The following is a 6,441-nucleotide window of genomic DNA, read 5'->3' as shown; positions in this document are numbered from 1 at the left end:
AGACCCAAAGAAATGCTCTTGTTTCAAGGCACAAATAAATCTGACTTTGCTATGAATGCATTTAGTTTAACAATCTGACCCTTTGTCATAGTACAGTCCCCAGGCCCTGGCCTCTTCCAGTCTGCTTCATTTGGGTCTTTATATCTTCTCTCCATCACCCAGACATGCAATGATTTTCATTTAAGCATTCTGAGCCACTATGGTCATATGACTTACAATGAACCAGAAACGTTCAGGCCCAAAGCATTCTAACCATTGGCTACTTAGCAGTTACCGAAATATTTCCTTAATAATCTACAATTTTATAATACGCTTTTGAAGAATAATATATTTGTCTAATTTTAATGGGAATTAATTAGATTTATGAGTTTATTAAAACATTCTTAGGAACCCATTCATTATTTTAGTAACTCTGTCTTTATTAAGATTGATGAAAAAGTATTAACTCAAAGGAATGTATATACAGGGAGCATTCAAGTTCTGAGAAGTCTGAGATGGAACTGGAAGAAAATACTATTGGAAGGAAAAAGTAAAAACCATAGAAGGCTAACTCTCCTTGTTCATCAAATTGTCTCTGTGCCTCTAATTTATGTATCACAACTCTGCCTGCTAGAGTTTAAAGACTGTAATAGGGAAGAAGCATTATCCTCACACCTAAAATGTCACAGGCCAGTTAGGCTAAGCTAGCATCTTCATTGATCTAGTTCAAGAAAGGAACAAAGTATTTAAACAAGTTTTCATGGCAGGAAGAAAGAACTGTTGTTAAATGTAGGAAAACTTTTGACTGTCCACAAGGATTGACAGACCAAGCACAGAACAGAATTCTAAGTCAGTACTGCTCTCTGAGTGTTTTCACAAAGGATTGTCTGCCATAATGGTCTCTAAGCAGATGCTACTAAAAACATAAAAATATCAAGAAGCCATTGTCCTCATGGAGGTAAAATTTATGTACGCAGTTAAACTGATCAATAAACTGATGCTTAAGTACTTTAAAAATGGCAAAATAGGACTGTTAGCAATAATCAAATATGAGTGTAAGTCCCAGCTTTCTAATGTCCATAAGACTATCCAATTTGGACAAAGCAGAAAGATGAAATTTTACAACTGCCATGGACTGGACAGGGGCTGGATATCCAAATGGTGTTTGTTCTATGTCCTTAAGGCACTAAATGCACCCGTACACCAACTCGTTGGAAAGACATACTTTGCAATGTATAACCATCCAGTAAATAATATGCTTCCCAAGTTTGATTGCAGAATCTGTTAATTCTATTCATGTGATATTTGGCACTTTTTGTGGTTTAAATATGTTCCATAAAGCCTCATGTATTGCACAATAAAGTCTCAAAGCAACGTGCTGGAAGAGGATCTCATAGGAGGTGTTGCAAGGACTTCACCCTCATGAATTGGTATATGCCAACTCTGAAAGGTTAGATTCTCACTCTCCCTTGTCCTTCTGCAGTTTTGAGGAGAGGCATTAGGAGGGCCCCAGTCTTAACATTGTAACTCAAGTCTCTAAAACCATAAAGAATAAATTTTTGAACCATGAAAATAAATTTATTTATAAACTCCTCTATCTGTGCTATTCTGTTGCAGCATCACTAACCAAAGACATTGACCTTCTATCAGCTTGAAACCTAAGAACTCTTCATTAGGAGTTACTTTGTCCTCTTACAATAATGAAGTGGGCAAGTTCATAACAGTTACCAGAACAAAAACATCAAAGATTCCATGAATTAAGTCAGAAAAGACTTTTGCTATGAACTTGGGAGCATGAAAATTGAAATATTCTTCCCAAAATGTAAATATTAAGTCATAAAATATGCTCAAAAGAATGAAACGCTATTTAATTTTTAAATTTATTTTAATGAGAAAAAATAGCAATGAAACAAGTTCAAAAACAGGTTAGTAGGACATTTATAATAATTAATACATTGCATATTGTTGTCTTCATAGTAGTTATTCAGAGGACAAGACGTAGACATGATATCTTGCCTAAACACTACAGAAAGTGATTTGATTCAAAGATTGAGAAATATTTCTAAAATAGGTTAGAGAACTTCACAACTACTAACTTCTGATGTAACTTAAAAGCAGCTAAAGATATTTCATAAACACAGAGGTATTACTGTGTTTGAATAAAACTTTATTTACATCAAGCCTAAGTCTAGTTCATGGGTCATAGGTTGTCAACATGATTTAAAAACTAAAGTGGCCCCAAACCTCATACTTTTAAATTATTAAACTTCTTTAATTTTTACATGTGTTATATGTGGTCCTTGAGTTTAAATCTGTGCACATTAACTACTACTCTAGAGCAAGTATATTGGCAGAAAACCAGTGGATGAAGCCTAAAAGCTTGAGAAAACATTGGTCTATAATAGTATATAACCATGAAAAGTCACATAATCCTCTCTGAGCTTTAGGTTTTTTTCATCTGGTGTTTGGCAACTTTCTTCTCTGTTTCTGGGGCAAATACAAGAGTCTAATGAGGCAAAGCATAAAAAGACACTTTGAAACATATGAAATATTGCATAACCCAAAGCTGACATGGACATCTAACACAATGCCTTAGATGCCCATAGTGATACATTAGATGAGATTGATTTAAATGGAGATGTTCCTTGTAACAGCTTTCTGCTAACCTCTTACAAGACTTTAGAAATATTTTTCTACATTCATTTCTTTTGTCATCTCCTGCCCATGGCCCAGAGCAAAAAAAAAATACATACATTTCAACGATACTTGCTGGAGAGTTGACCAAATATCAGTTCCCTGGGATTACTCTTTAATATACAGATAATTTATTTTCCTTACACCTGATCAATTCAATGTTGCAACTCTTGGTCCTTTGATGCAAATATTTTACAATTCTAATTGGCTTAGTCCTTGTAAATTCTCTCATTATCTATTTTCTTTATTCATTCTGATTCATGAATACAGTAGTTATAGGGTACTTTTCTAGAAATCATTTTAAAACATTTAATGAAACTGGATGTTGTTCTTAAAATTATTTTTTCTTAATAGACCTATTTTTACTTCATAAATATCTCTCCTTAGGATTTCTTAAAAACACCCCTTCCTTGTCTCATACTTCTCTTATCTTCTATTTTATACATCAATTTTAGACATTATAATAGAATTGTTAATGATATTCCACCTAACATGCTCCTGATTAATGTTAGCTTTTTCCTGTGAAAATTAAATCACACGACCATTTAATTTTAATGGATACTGCTGTATTAGCTCCACGTCTCTACTAAAATATGTTATATTTATGAAATTCTTAAGTCATATAAGCAAGATTCAAAATAATAATAGCTCATATTACTTTTTTCTGAATTAAACACAAGGTGTGTTGTCTTTGTACTAAACCAATGGTAAAGTTTTTAACTAGATTGATGCAATTTATAGTAGAAAAAGCTATGTACAAATAATTGACAAATTTTTTTCCCATGTATTTGCATAAGAAACCATTCATAAATTAGAAGCCTTCCATCAGGGTTAGAAATTATGAGAATATAGAGAAACGTTTAGTTACAATATGGTGATATTTATACTTTATTGAAATCAAGGAAAAAGCTAAATGAAAGCAAGAGAGTGGTAGGAATATAAAACTGAAAAAAAATAGAATAACAAAATGTAAGGATAGACTAGAATAAAGTTATAAGTAAAATGATTGAATCACCCAGTAGAAAAAAATTGAACAGATAAAAGTGGGGACAGAACATGTGTTTTGAAAAGAAAAGAAAAAAAAGTTAATTCACCTTCATGTGTCCTATTCAGTGTTCTGACAAACTAAGCCAAAATTATAGGGGTTAGTGAATTTTAACTTTTCAAGGCATTTCCCAACAATGAAAACAAAGTAACTTAAATAGAAATAATGAAGGCACATCAGAGAGAAAGTGACTTAAATGTTGCTTTTTTAATAGAGTACAAAATAGTATTAAAACAGAAAAAATACAAGTGATACAGAATTTCACTTAACAAAATAACATGAATTTCACAGTAATTGTTGTAATGGTTAGTATTGTCTTCCAACCAGTTATTCCTATTACCAGATATATGCATGCAAAATTGGGGGGAAAAAGAAGAAAAAGAAATATGTAAGAAATTAAGAAGAGAAAAAGGAACACAATTGGAAAAAATGAGACAAACAAATTTAACATTATTTACTCCGTTCCATAGAACTGCAGAAATCCACAGTGCAGTTGTGCAAACAATCCTGCTTACATACAGAGATATATTTCATTCCCTCACTCCCTCTCCTGTCCTCCTCAACTCAGTAACTCTTCCCATTTGAATGAGTTCATTTCCTTTTCCCAGTATCTATTCTACCCTTCAGAATATATTTTCTCTTTTAGGCATTTGAAAAATACAAATTAAAACAACATAAAGGTAACATTCCCAGAAAGAATGGCTAACATCAAGAAGTCAGCTAATAACAAATGCTGGAGAGGTCATTGGGGACAAAAGAACCCTTCTGCACTGTTAGTGGGAGTGTAGACTGGTGCAACCACTATGGAAATCAATTTGGAGATTCCTTTAAAAGCTAGGATTGTTGTGGTCCCATTCAAGCCAGCTATTCTCCTCCTAGGCATTTTTCCAGAAGAACTGAAAACATCAGACACAATGATACCTGTGAACCCATGTTTATAGCACAGCAATTTGTCATAGATAAATCCTGGAAACAACCCAGACACCCATCAACTGAAGAATGGATATCTCAGAATATGTCTTCTTTTTACACAATGGAGTATCATCCAGCCATAAAACAGGATAAATATGAGACTGATTTTTAGTAAATGACTGCAACTAGAGACCACACCATTAAGCGAAATAAATCAGACCCCCATGTGCAAACATCATGATCTAAATTTTTCAAGTAGCATGTCTTCTTTGCTGTGATCCCATTAGGCTCAGAAGACTACAGACACAGATTCATTACGAGAAAAATAAATAAATTAAAACACACTTAAATATAGCTCATATTTTGCAAAAGAAAAAAAGGCTATGTTAGAAAAACAAAAAGATGAGGATCACCACCTTGAACTTGACAAAGTTGCGTTTGGGACAAAAAGTTGCATTTCATTTAGTTTATGATGAATTTACACATTCACCATATTTAATATCTAATAATAAGTGAATACTTAAGTAGATTAAAAATGATTAAGTCCTTTACAATGATCTACAGTGAGTTATTAGGGAAACTAGGATATATAAGGTTTGAGTAACTTAGAAATAAAAAAAAATAGCAAGCAAGTCTTTAGTATGCAAGCAGAGTATGGTATATATTAGAGACTAGTGTTATTATTGTTTCAAAAGTCCACAGAACACTTCAATAGGGCATTCTGATTGTAGTAGAAGCAGCAGCAGGAATGAAGTGGACCTATTGAGTATGATAATGTTATTTATAGACATAATGAGTTGCTCTTATTAAGTTTACAGTATTTGTTTCCAATTCAAATGAGCAGCTATCTCATGCACAAAGACAGATTTTTCAATATGCAGACAATCCAAATGGAACAGAGCTCTGCAACTGTGAAACTGGGTCCAAATATTTTTTTAAAAAAACATGAAAGAAATCTTATTTTCTAGGTAGAAACTTTGTGGGTTGTGTCTTGTGTGGTTTTCATTGTTACAATCTGGCTAAGGCACAAAGTGGAAATCACAGCTCAGAAAAATTTCCTGAGGAACTTTTTAGCAAGTCACGTCAACTCCTTAGGCTCCATTTCCTTGCCAAAATTTCTCGGATTAAGCAGAAAGAGATCACCATCCTAATTCTCGCACTTTGATTTCAGAGAAGAGTGTTTCTCACATTTCACTCCAGAGGACTAGTCACACCTTGAGAATTTTTAGGTTTACAAGAAAATCCTGTAGGAGTGCTTGCGTATGTACCTCTACTGTGAATCAAGAGGCAAGTGCCTACATTTCTACAGTCTTTATATTTCATTCCCTTTGCCTTTTTCCTTCCAAATGACTTGCTAATTGAAAATGGATCAGTACAGAGCATAGATACAGACATACACAAAACTTGTGTTCACCTACTAGTGTGCCAGGTACTAGGGATGCATAGTGACTTTCATTAGTAATAATTAATGCTTAGCACTTAGCACACTAAATGTTATTCTGAGACCTTTACCCTAGCACATTGCTAGGGAGGATGGCAATTAAGAAGACAAGTATCTATTTGTATTTATTTCTCTATAATATATAAACTATAGACATGATATATTTTATAACTTAGTTTTCTTTAGCTTTTAATGCCAGTTTTAAAATCTTATTGAAAATGTAGGCTCAGTAACCAAATCCCTTCAGTTCCAGTTAAAGGAGCTGCTAAGTCAGGAGAGGCAAGAAGTTCAGTTTCATTCACAAGTTCAAGGTTGGCCTGGGTAACATAAGGAGACCTCACTGCAAGACTAAAAAATCTGATTTCATATA

The sequence above is a fragment of the Octodon degus genome, unplaced genomic scaffold (genome assembly GCF_000260255.1).
Source record: "Octodon degus isolate 3935 unplaced genomic scaffold, OctDeg1.0 scaffold00059, whole genome shotgun sequence".
Classification (NCBI taxonomy): domain Eukaryota; kingdom Metazoa; phylum Chordata; class Mammalia; order Rodentia; family Octodontidae; genus Octodon; species Octodon degus.
The sequence above is the reverse complement of the archived record's forward strand: the minus strand, read 5'-3'. Positions refer to the sequence as shown.